This window comes from Mobula birostris, chromosome X, assembly GCF_030028105.1.
Source record: "Mobula birostris isolate sMobBir1 chromosome X, sMobBir1.hap1, whole genome shotgun sequence".
Lineage (NCBI taxonomy): Eukaryota > Metazoa > Chordata > Chondrichthyes > Myliobatiformes > Myliobatidae > Mobula > Mobula birostris.
Genome location: NC_092402.1, coordinates 58,216,276 through 58,229,450, shown reverse-complemented (window position 1 = coordinate 58,229,450; position 13,175 = coordinate 58,216,276). Strand labels below are relative to the sequence as shown.

Genomic DNA, 13,175 nt, shown 5'->3' with positions numbered 1-13,175 from the left:
AGCAAAGAGGAAACCAGCAGAATGATTTAAAAAGGTGAAAAAGTCTGAAAGGATACATAAGAAAATGCAAGCTCTTTAACTTCCGACACCAGGGTGGTCGAAGAGCAGATTGAGAAGGAATATTTATAACATAAGGGTTTAATGATCGCTGAGAACCCTTAACGTGCCTGACTCTGGGAGAGGCAACTTTTATTTTCAAATGCTGGATGTTATCGAAGAGGAGAAAAACTGAAATTTGATTTTTAAAAATTATTTTGAGTGGATCTCTTGTGCTGTCATTAAGAATTTTTTGACGCGTTCCGCTTCATGACTCTCTGGGTCATATTCGAGAGAGACTTCAGTCTTTCAGATCAGATTACTACTACCGACCTATTCCTCATTTTATTCTCCTAGGAGTTTTACAAGGTATTTCAGAGATTTCTATTATTGTTATTTCGCTGTTTTGATTGCAAAAATAAACTCTTGCCTTAAACTGAGCTGAGGCTACGGGCCGAATGCAATTGTTATTAGTCTTTGAAGTACATTCCTGAACTTATTTAATGGAAACTCATAAATAATTATGCAACACTGTGAATCTCTCTGAAGTTCTATGAATTCGCCCGAAGTTATTTTTACAATGTCGGGAAAATCAACTCACCAAAAAAAAGCGCCACACCGTTATCTTTATTACTTTTTTTTTGCTATTGTTATACTTGATTTTTTTTCTCATTTCAATGTCCACCTAGACATTAAACTGTGCTCCCTCATTTATAGCTGTCGGTTTAACGGGGCTAAAATGTAAATGACAGCAAAAAATGGGAAGGGGTTTAGTTTGAAGAGAATTACAGGTGATAAAGAAAGCAATAGACTTAAACGAACGAAAGGTTTGCAGAAAAGATTAGATTACAATTAGCAACAATTTTTTTTCTTAGGATGGTTTGTGTGAATGCTGATATTTCTGAACAAAACTCAGATTTGAGAAGTGTTTACATTACAGACCGGGACCACGGAGATCGGTGAGGTGCTCCTCCGCTCCTCTTATAAAGTCTCTGCGAATGTTTTGGTGGGGTTTAATTCGTGATACTGTTGCATTGTAATTTTAATTGGTGTTTCTTTTAGTTGTTTGTGGATGGATTTGGCGCTAAATTTTTTTTGAATGGATTTTTGCGCCTGGTATCCCCCCTTCAGCTCTCGCCAGTCATTAGATCAGTCTTGTAGAAGATCCTCGGAACTTTTCCAAGTTGCTGACGGCGAACGAAATCCAACCCCGTTGCACCACCACGCTTCCTTGTTGCGCCTCTTTTATGCCAGTTTGTGCTTAGACGCGAATATCCCCAACAGCAAAGGGCAGTTGGTCGCCACTCCATCTTTATAGGAAGGAGTAACGTCTGGTTCATATTGTCAGTTGTCGAGCAACTTTAAACCAGCGGTCCAAGTGAATGGGGTGATTGCAACTAATGGGAGATAATGGTAGTCATTCAGGGGATTACAATTTAATTTGAATAAGACTGCTTTTGAGCCTAAGGTTTCATCGCTTCCCGATTACTCTGGGGGCTCCCTGATCCAAGTTGGGGAAGAGGAAGGGTGCATTGATTGTTCCCGGAATCCAACTAAGATCTGGAGTTTGAGGAATCTCCGCATTAGAAAATCGCGTTTGATTGGACATAACAAATAGAAATGGGGCAGGCCATTCATCCCCTCGAGTATATTCCGCCATTCATCCGGATCATGGTTTACTTCCGACTTGGTGCCACCGGATGAGGAAGAGCTGTACTAATTCCACCTGAAATTTCCCGAAAGGACCTGACCAGGGGAATCAGCGGGCTGGGAATATTTCAGATCAGTGTTGGTGGAGGCTGGTTTTGGCCAGAGGTTGGAACTGGGAGCTGCCTAGTGCGAGGGGCCGAAATGGAGGTGCAGACGAATGGCCCAGGACTGCACTTGTGACCACCAAACTGGATGGGTTGCTCTGCCACCAAGACTCGGACTACAGAAACGGCGGGGTGTAGTGTCAGCTCCCACTCTTGTTCTAGGCTCCGATATTGGGGTGGCTCTTCTGCTTTTGGGGCAGAAGCTTGGCCCAGCTCCAGAGCGTTAAATAGGGAACCCGGGCTGATGCTGTGAGAACGATGCACTGTGAGGGTCTCGGATGTTGGGCCCAAGCCCCGTTTGCTTTCGTACCTGCGTGCACCGGAAGATCCCATGGATGGGGAGAGAAGGTCCCGTTGTGTCCTGTCCCAGGGATTATTCATCACTAAATCCATTGCGTTTCTGAGATTGAGATGTGCTCCAAATGACTGAAGGAAGTCTTGCACTATAACCAGAGGGCATAGGTTGAAGTTCAGGGGTAAAAGGTTCGGAGGAGATCTGAGGATGCTTTGCCCCCAAAGGGTGTGTGTGTGTGGGGGGGGGGGTGATCTGGGGCCCACTGCCTGAGGAGGTGGTGGAGGCAGAGACTCTCACAGCATTGAAGAACCGTCTGGACGAGTACTTGAGTGCTGGTGAATGGGACTAGGTTCTGTGAGTATTTAATGGGCAGAACGGGCATGGTGGGCCAAACGGCCTGCTTTCGTGACTCACCGCCTGATAGGCCTTCAGATTCCGTGACAGGCGCTGTGCAAATGCACATCTTTCTTCACTACGATTTTTTTGAGATTAATTTAATCCTTTAAAGTGGAAGGTATTCTGGAGAGGTGCCTACAACTGTACATGACGAATTGCCCCAACATGATTATTTTTAATCTGATTCATAATTTTGGGATGTCTATTTAAGAAGCACTACACTTCATGATCTGTGGAATGGATAAAATTAGCGATATATAAACAGTCACTATTATTCTGCTACCATTTATTTTTCTATTATATTTTGTGAGGCCGCAATATGTTTCCTAAGGAGATGTTGCCTACTGTTCTACACTCTGTGAACCTGAGAGAGTTTTGTTTATTTGCCTGCGCGCACAGTATTGCAAGGGTACGGAATATAAGTATCTGCTCCAGTCCCACTGGAATTCATGCTTTCCATGAAATGTCCTCAGGGTGGTGGCGTGGGAATGGTCAGAATTTAATCCATGTGTCTGAGACGGTGGACTGGTCTTTACTGGCTCCTTCTCCTGTCAGGTCTCCTTGTTCATAGTTGCCCTTAGGGCCTATCTCACCACTGCTTCCAGCCCCCCCCCCCCCCAAAGGCAGCCAATGTGGATGGCAGAGACTTTGCCCTCCTGGCTGGGTATGTCACCAGCTCTGCCCTACACTGAGTAGCACAGGAGATCCCTCTTCGTCCCTCCCCAATCACCGGGGCTATTAATCGAAACCTATCTCTTTGACTTGCTTATAGTCTCGCCCTGTATCCTTGGCACTCTGGATTTCTAGTGTTAGTGGACCAGGACCTAAGAAGTCTGGGTTAATAATCCAAAGAAAACAAGTTCAAATCCCACCGTGGAAATCTGAGTATTTCAATTCAGGTTTATTTGTTCAGTTTTTTTTTGGATCTGGCCATCTCAGCATTTATTGCCCATCCCTAATTACCCTTGGGAATGTGGGGGTGAGCTGCCCTCTTGAACTGCTGCAGTCCTTTCCGTGATGATTCCGCCACAGAGCTGTTGCGGAGGGAGTTCCAGGGTTTAGATCTAGTGACGATGGAGGAATGGTGATATATTTTTACAGGTCAGGCTGGTGAATGACTGGGAGGGGAACCTGCAGGTGGTGGTAGTACCTACACTAGCTGCCTTGTCCTTTTTGGTGGTAGGGGGTGGTGAGTTTGGGAAGTGCAGAACAGCCTGGGTGAGTGACTGCAGTGTGTTTTGCAGACAGTGCTCTCGGCAGCCGCTGTTGTGGAGGGACTGAATGTTTAGGGTACAGATCAAGTGGGCTGCCTTGTCTTGTATGGTACTGATTTTCTCGAGTTGCTGGAACTGCACTCATCCAGGCAAGTGGAGAGTGTTCCATCACACTCCGGTCTTGTGCCTTGTAGATAGTAGAAAGTTGTCGGAGTGTCAGGAGGTGAGTCACTCCCTGACACTGCTCTTGTAGCAATGGTGTTTGTGTCCCACCAACTGGTCTTCTTGACAAGAGCTAGCCCTTGGATGTCGATGGAGAGGAACTTGGTGATGGTAATTCTAGTGAATGCCAAAAGTAGCTGACAAGACTCTCAAACAACAGGAATTCTGCAGATGCTGGAAATTCAAGCAACACACATCAAAGTTGCTGGTGAACGCAGCAGGCCCATTCTGACATGTCTATCCACGGCCTCCTCTACTGTGGAGTTGGAGCCACACTCAGGTTGGAGGAACAACATCTTGTGTTCCGTCTGGGTAGCCTCCAACCTGATGGCGTGAACATCGACTTCTCTGAGTTCCGCTGATGCCCCACCTCCCCCTCGTACCCCATCTGTTATTTATTTTTATACACACATTCTTTTTCTCTCTCTCCTTTTTCTCCCTCTGTCCCTCTGACTATACCCCTTGCCCATCCTCTGGGTTTCCCCCCCTCCCCCTTTTCCTTCTCCCTGGGCCTCCTGTCCCATGATCCTCTCATATCCCTTTTGCCAATCACCTGTCCAGCTCTTGGCTCCATCCCTCCCCCTCCTGTCTTCTCCTATCATTTTGGATCTCCCCCTCCCCCTCCCCCTCCCACTTTCAAATCTCTTACTAGCTCTTCCTTCAGTTAGTCCTGACGAAGGGTCTCGGCCTGAAACGTTGACTGTACCTCTTCCTAGAGATGCTGCCTAGCCTGCTGCGTTCACCAGCAACTTTGATGTGTGTGACAAGACTCTCTCTTGTTGGTGATTGATAAGTTTGTGGCCTAAGGTAGAAGGAGTCAATTTTAGAAAACCTATCACATTTATTTTTCCTACATTTACACACTTAGTCCAGCAGTCGTGGAGCATATGGATCCCTTCTTTGTAGAAGTTGGCATCTTGACCTCCAGAAGTGGTCCACAGCAGGGGTGATTGATAAGTTCGTGGCCTAGGGTACAAGGAGATGAGTTATACAGCTCTCGTTACATGCACGTGCAGTTGAGTGATTATGCAGAAAGTTTGAAGTTAATAACTCCTAAATTCCTAGCTTTAATTGGGAGCATATCAGAGAGGACTCCTGATGGTGGTAAACCGACCCTGCCTATGGCTTCCATGCCTCTAGAAAGAGTAACATTGAAGCAACGAACAGAAGTAAAACTCCAAGAATAAAACGGATCCACCCTTCCTCAGGTTCCTCAGGTTGTCACTTTACGGGAGAGGTTGTGGACAGTGCCATTGGTTCCCTTGAAAATTCCAGCCATTTCCCTTAAATGTGCTCCCAGTCATATGAACACAGGTATAGCAGCTCTGAAGAAGCAGACACAGCTTCACCAAAATCCCATTGTGTAGCAGTGCAGCTGGAGAAGCTCCACATTCTCCGATGGCATACAGTATTTGGTCCACCACATCTCTGGCAACTCAGACCAGTCCTGTTCTGCACTACTTTTCCTGAGCACTTGGGGTCATTTACAGCAGCCCGTTAACTCACTGACTAACATGTCTTTGGGATGTGGGAGGAGACCCATCCGGTCATTTGGAGATTGTGCAAACTTCACATGGACAGCACTGGAGGTTGGGATTACACTGGCTCTCTACTACCTGTGCCACTGTGTCCTTCAATGGCTTCAACTAATGGACGATCAGCAGTCCTACACGACCTAGCCTAGGTGGAAATCCATTCAGCATGGGATTGCACCAGTTGGATGGGGCAAGATGTGGACCCAGCTAACATGGCCCAGCCCAGGGAAGGAGTCTGTGCCACCCCTCCCACCCCACAGCCCGAATAACCCAGTGCCCTGTTGGAGATTTGCATCTCGGTGGTACTGAGGCAGCAAATTGTGGCTCTCACAATTCAGCATTGACTCTCCAGTGCTGTGCTTTGGACCGATGATACAAAGATTGGTGGCATTGAGGTTGGTGCAGATGGTTACCAAAGAATATGGCAGGTCATTGATCAATTGCAGATATGAGTTGGGGGTCGGGTGGAGAAATAGCAGATGGAGTCTAACCTGGGCAAGTGTGAGGTGCTGCACTTTGAAAGATCAAATGTAAAGGGAACGTACACAGTTAGCAGCAGGGCCCTTATCAGTGTTGATGAGCTGAGGGATCTTGGGATCCAAGTCCATGGCTCCCTGAAAGTGGCTGCTCAGGTTGATGGGCTGGTGACGAAGGTATACGACATGCTTGCATTTATTAGTTGAGGCACTTAGTTCAAGAGTCAGGAAATTAGGTTGGAACTCTGGTTCAGCTGCACCTGGAATCGTGCATTCAATTCTGGTTGCCCCGTTGTAGGAAGTGTGTGGAGGCTTTGGAGAGGATGCAGAAAAGGTTCATCAGGATGCTGCCTGGATTAGTGGGTATGAGCTATTAGGAGAGATTGGACAAACTTGGTTGTTTTTTTCCTGAAGCATCAGAGGGTGAGAGGAGATATAATAGAAGTTTATAAAATTATGAAAGGCATAGATAGGGTAGACAGTCGGTATCTTTATCCCACCGTCAAAATATCTAATACTAAAAGACTTGCATTTAGCATGTGCGGAGGTAAGTTCAAAGGAGATGTGTAGGGCAAGTTTTTTCACACACAGAGGGGAGGGTGCCTGGAATGCACTGCCAGGGCTGGTGGTGGAGACACACATCATAGAGGCATTCAATAGACTCTTAGACAGGCACATGAATGGGGGGGGGGGAGATATGGGCCATAGTGCAGGCAGAAGGAATTAGTTAAATTAGACATCATTAAATGAATTAGTACCGCACAGAATTTTGGGCCAAGTGGCCTGTTCCTGTGCCATACTATTCAGTTTCTCTGTGTTAGAGCCCCCTGATGGAGGTGCGAGATCTCCCTGTACAATTCTAAGCTCTCCCCAGTGTACAACCCAACATTTACCCCACATTCAACATTACAAAACCAGACGATCTGGTTGACATTACTTTGCTGTTTGTGGGATCTTGCTGTGCACAAATGATGTCCCTTGCTTCTGACATTACAGTGGCAGCTGATCATCAAGATACTTCATTGGCTGTAACCCATAGTGGGATAGATTCTCGTCTCTCCTTTTCACACTTGGCTCTTTGTGTTTGAGCCCGACATGTTATTGCTCTTGTAACTATGTTCCCTGTGACATTACCATTTCAGTGCCAGCCTCCTGTATCACTGTATGTGACACCCCCAGATCAGATCAGCAGAAGCAACAACTGAGCCCCGTCTTAAGGGACCAATGTTAAAGCGACAGGCCACGGTGCAAAATCAATCATTTTGTGTAAGTCGTGGATGTTTCTTCTCTGTCTCTCCCCCCTCTTGGGGAACTGCAGTGGCTTTTGACCCAGGCGCCACTACAGAGCAGGAAGGAGACCTGCTTGTTTTGCCCCTCTCTCTTACCCATGGAGAGCTACTAATGATCACAGAGCCTCACTGAGACTGGATCACTCAGCAAACACTGGGAATCCAAGGCTACACCTTGAACCTTAGAATCATAGAGTCATAGAACACAGGAACAGGAACTTCAGCCCACCGAGTTTGTTGACCCATTTACACCAACCCTACACTGATCCCATTTTATTCTCCCACATTCGCGTCCACTACCCCTCACCCACACACTCTGGGACAAGCTACAGCGGTAAATAACCCTACTGATCCGCTGTCTTTGGGGTGTGGGAGGGAACTGGCACACCTGAGGGTATCTCGTACAGTTGCAGGGAGAATGGGCAGTATTTTGCTTTTGGAAAAACTCCCACTCTCATTTGAAGGCAGTTAGTGCCTTACCTTTGTGAGGTCCACATGTGTTTAGGCCAAGCTAGCCAGTCACACACCCACTCGGTCCTTGTGGCCTCATGGGTGTGGGGCACCATCATTAATGGGACAGATTTTCAGTGCAACCTGCCAAAGTTGCCTGTGAATCTTCGTTCCAGCATGTTTTCAGGCATAATCCAATGTCCACCCCACGGTGCCCACCTTAACCTCCAGAAAATGGGCATGGTGCCTACATTTTTTTTCTTTCCCTGCATACACGGTCAGCTGGTGGCCAGGGAGCAGAGATGCAGACAGCCATATTGGAAAAATGCTTCTTGATATTGCACTTGGAATTGGCTTATTATGATCACATATACTGAGATGCAGTGAAAAACATTTGTTTTGCATGTCATCCAGACAGATCATTGCATACATAAGTCCATTGAGGTAATACTAAAGAAAAACAAGATACAAAATAAAATCTAGTGGTTACAGAGAAAGTGCAGTGCAGGCAGATGATAATGCGCAATGTCGAAACAATATGGACTGTGAGGCTAAGAGTCCGTATTTTACTATATGGAAGGCCCACTCAATAGTCTTATAACAGTGGGATAGAAGCTGTCCCTGAGCTTGGTGGTATGTACTTTCAGACTTTTGTATCTTCTGCCTGATGGGAGGTGGGAGAAGAGAGAATGGCCGGGATGAGTGGGATCTTTGATTATGTTTGCTGCTTTCCCGAGGCAGCAAGATATATAGACAGAGTCAGTGGAGGGGAGGCTGGTTTCTGTGGTGGACTGTGCTGTGTTACAGCTCTCTGCAGTTTCTTGCAGTCTCGGGTAGAGCAGTTGCCATACCAAGCTGCGATGCATCTGGATTGGATGCTTTCTATGGTGCATTGGTAAAACTCGATGATGGCCAAAGGGGACATGCTGAATTTCCTTAACCTTGGTCAATCATCTCTACCTCAGCACCACTTATACAGATGGGTGTGGATTCCACCCCAGAGATACAAGAGATTAATATCACCAGATGTGCACATTGAAAAATCAGAATCAGGTGTATTATCACTGGCATGTGGTGAAATTTTTTAACTTAGCAGCAGCAGTTCAATGCAATACATAATCTAGCAGAAAGGAAAAAATAAATAAAACATAATAATAAATAAACAAGTAAATCAATTACGTATATTGAATAGATTTTTTAAAACGTGCAAAAACAGAAATACAGTATATTTTTTTAAAAAAGTGAGGTAGTGTTCAAAGCTTCAATGTCCATTTAGGAATTGGATGGCAGAGGGGAAGAAGCTGTTCCTGAATCGCTGAGTGTGTGCCTTCAGGCTTCTGTACCTCCTGCCTGATGGTAACAGTGAGAAATGGGCATGCCCTGGGTGCTGGAGGTCTTTATTAATGGATGCTGCCTTTCTGAAACACCGCTCCCTAAAAGTATCCTGGGTACTTTGTAGGCAAGCGCCCAAGATGGAGCTGACTAGATTTACAACCTTCTGCAGCTTCTTTCGGTCCTGTGTAGTAGCCCCTCCATACCAGACAGTGATGCAGCCTGTCAGAATGCTCTCCGTGGTAAACTATAGAAGTTTTTGAGTGTATTTGTTGACATGCCAAATCTCTTCAAACTCCTAATAAAGCATAGCCGCTGTCTTGCCTTCTTTATAACTACATTGATATGTTGGGACCAGGTTAAATCCTCAGAGATCTTGACACCCAGGAACTTGAAACTGCTCACTCTCTCCACTTTTGATCCTTCTCGGAGGATTGGTATGTGTTCCTTCATCTTACCCTTCCTGAAGTCCACAATCAACTCTTTCATCTTACTGACGTTGAGTGCCAGGTTGTTGCTGTGGCACCATTCCACTAGTTGGCATATCTCACTCCTGTACGCCCTCTCATCACCACCTGAGATTCTACCAACAATGGTTGTGTCATCAGCAAATTTATAGATGGTATTTGAGCTATGCCTAGCCACACAGTCATGGGTATACAGAGTGCGCCAGTGTTGATTGTCAGCGAGGAGGATATGTTACCACCAATCCACGCAGATTGTGGTCTTCCGGTTAGGAAGTCGAGGATCCAATTGCAGAGGGAGGTACAGAGGCCCAGGTTCTGCAACTTCTCAATCAGGATTGTGGGAATGATGGTATTAAATGCTGAGCTATAGTCAATGAACAGCATCCTGACATAGGTGTTTGTGTTGTCTAGGTGGTCTAAAGCCATGTGGAGAGCCATTGAGATTGCGTCTGAACTTGACTTATTGTGGCGATAGGCAAATTGCAAAGGGTCCAGGTCCTTGCTGAGGCAGGAGTCATAACCAAAAATTGTTAAGATGGAACCATTGCATTGAATGATAATGGGCCGTGTAAACCTTATTGATGCTTCTGGATGGAGAATGATTTAAAGGGACAGCCACAAGTAAAGAGCAAAACAGTGTTGCATCATATTTGTTGGGGAAGTGAATTGTTTGCTGACTATGTAGAATGACAGATACTTCTTCATGATTTATTTGTGAATGTTGCATCGTGTCACTTGATATTTCTACATGAGTTGTGGGATTGCTGTCAGGGTTGGAACTTGGAGCAACTCATCTGTTTGAGCGTGATAGCAATTCACACAGGGGTTTGCCAGTTGTACAACTCACATTCAGTCAGGCTGACACAATAATCTGGATCACATTACTCTTTCTAATATCCAACTGCACACATTTCCTATCTCCTCAAACTCTACCAGCTCCACAACCAGCTGTAACGAAAACCAATTTCCCCTGGGATCAATAAAGTATGACTATGACTATACTATGACTAACCCCCTGAAATTCGTGATCTCTCCCAGCAGGTAGTACAGCTCCAGAGACCTGGGTTTGATCCTGATCTTGGGTGCTGCCTGTGTGGGGTTTTCACATTCTTCGTGACCATGTGGGTTTCACCTAGGTTCTCTGGTTTCCTCCCACATCCCAAAGACATGCTTGTCAGAGGGACTGGCCACTGTAAATTGCCTCCTCCCCAGTGTGAGCAGAGTTTGGGGGCTTGCATGTTGATGTGAGTGTGCAGAGAATAGGTTACAGAGAAAGTTAGTGGTAGATGGGATTGCCCCAAGGTGGCATAGGCTCAGTGGGCTGAATGGCCTCCTTGTCTGTCATCGGAAACCATTTTATTAAATACACGTATACATCAGCTTGTTAGTGCGAACATCTAATCAGTCAGTCATTGCAGCAACTCAAAACATAAAAGCATGCAGATGTCGTCAAGGGGTTCAGTTGTTGTTCAGACCAAACATCAGAATGGGGATGAAATGTTATCTAAGTGACTTTGACCATGGAATAATTGTTGGTGTCAGACGAGGTGGTTTGAGTATCTCAGAGACTGCTGATCTCCTGGGATTTTCACACACCAGTCTATAGAGAATGGTACAAGAATCGAAAAAAAACATTCAGTGAGTGTCAGTTCTGTGGGTGAAAACGCCTTGTTAATGAGAGAGGTCAGAGGAGAATGGCCAGACTGATTCAAGCTGACAGGAAGGCAACAGTAACTCAAATAACCATGTGTTACAACAGTGGTGTGCAGAAGAGCATCTCTGAACGCACATGTCGAACTTTGAAGTGGATGGGTTACAACAACCGAAGGTACCTAACAAAGTGATCACTGAGCGTAGTTCTGGTCTCTTGTATAATCCCTCATTCCCCAGCATTAGTGACCATACCTTGATATGCTAAGGCACTAGACTCTTTTCCTTTAAGATGCTCTTTAAAACTTATGACTAAGCTTTGGATTGTTTGCCCTGTTATATCTTCATTGTTGAACATTATTTGGTAACACTCCTGGAAAGCATTCTAGGAAACATGGTTGTGAGCTCCAAGCTCTCTGGCCATTATTTTGTAGTGTCTAGATGGACAGTAAATATCTCTCCAGTTCATGGAGACGCAACAGACTGCAGGTGCTGGAATCTGGAACAATTGTCATTTCGGGTCCTGTCACCTGCCAACTCTTGCCCCACCACTTCCCCTCACCTCTTTATACTGACTATCTCCCCACTACTCTTTCAGTCCAGATGAAGGATCTCAACCTGAAATATCAAGTTGTCTATTTTCCTCCTCAGGAGCTGCCTGAACGGTTGAGTTCCTTCAGCAGCTCGTTCTCTCCTCAATTAATCTTTAGCCATTGCTCACCAGGTGATGTCCAGTTAGTGGTTTGTTCATTGGTGATAATAATGCACAATTTGTCCTGGTACCTACAGGACTTGACTGATGTGTCGTTCCTGAAATTAAAAGTACTTTCTCTCAAAGATAAGTGGCTGAGTTTCCTGCAGATCCCACAGTTGATAGAGCAAAGGATTGTTCATTGTTTGCTTCTACTGACTGCTGTGTTGATTTTGTGTCTAATTGTTCCTACCACTTCCTTTCATGATGCAGCTACTTTTCCAAGTCTAGTTCTGTTCCACCTGAACTGGCTTCAGCATCGTGCTGACTCCCTCTCTGTTGAGTACCACCCTCTCTGTTGCTGGCACTGTTCTGGGTTTAGTTTTACACGCCATTGCTGTCCGTCTCTTTGAACACTTTGCCTCTTCACAGGAACGGGCGTGCAGTGAGTGGCTGTAGCAAGATGCCACGCTGCTGTCACTCATGCAGAGTAGATCTTGGTTCAGGAACAGAGCCCTCACTGACAAACAGCCTGCTGATGATCAGCGCAGCCATATTTGTGCCCAGAGGGGGATGGAATTTGCAAACCAGTGCAATCACCAAGACCTTGCACGCCCAGTAAATTAAACTGAATCTGTTTGCCATTTAAGTCATGTACAAATCTATCCTACAGAACACAAAGTTGCAACAACTGGAGAGCTCCTACATTATCACCGAATGGTTCTCCTAGCCTGTGCAAAATGTCACACAGGACAGGAGCAGACCGTTTAGCCCATTGTGTCAGTGCTGACCACCAAGTACCCATCCACACTGATCCCATTTACCAGCCGTGAGTCCATGGACTTTCTTGGCAATTCAGGTGCTCATCGAGGTATTTCTTAATTGTAGCAAGAGTCCGTGCCTCCACCACCCTCTCAGGCAGTGTATTCCAGATAACAACCACCTTCTTGTTGGAAAAATTCTCCTTGGACCTCTTCTAAATCTTTTACTCCTCACTAGTGCCTCTGATCTTGGACACTTTTGTCAAGGGGAAATGTTTCTTACTACCTACCCTATCAATGCCTCTCAAAGTTGTACACCTCCATCAGGTTTCCGCACCCCCTCCCCCCAGCCTCCTCAACTTCAGGAAAATTGAACTCGGCCTGTCCTGTCTCACCTCATAACGGAAACACTCCATCCCAAGCAGCGTTCTGGGAAATCTCCCTTACACCCTCTCCAGTGTGATTACAGCCTTCCTACAGTGTGCTGACCAGAACTGTACACAGTCCTCCAGCTGAGGTCTGATTATTGTCTCCTAAAGCTGTACCA

General features: G+C 45.9%; 1 protein-coding gene across 1 annotated transcript in view; it reads left to right on the top strand.

Annotated features, from left to right (window-relative positions):
- Positions 1 to 254: 254 nt before the first annotated feature.
- Positions 255 to 13,175, top strand: part of LOC140191612 (zinc finger protein GLI1-like) — a 147,860-nt gene continuing 134,939 nt past the window's right edge. The window contains exon 1 of the mRNA XM_072249164.1: positions 255 to 405. The gene's annotated coding sequence lies outside the window, so the exon portion shown is untranslated. The remainder of the gene's footprint in view (positions 406 to 13,175) is intronic.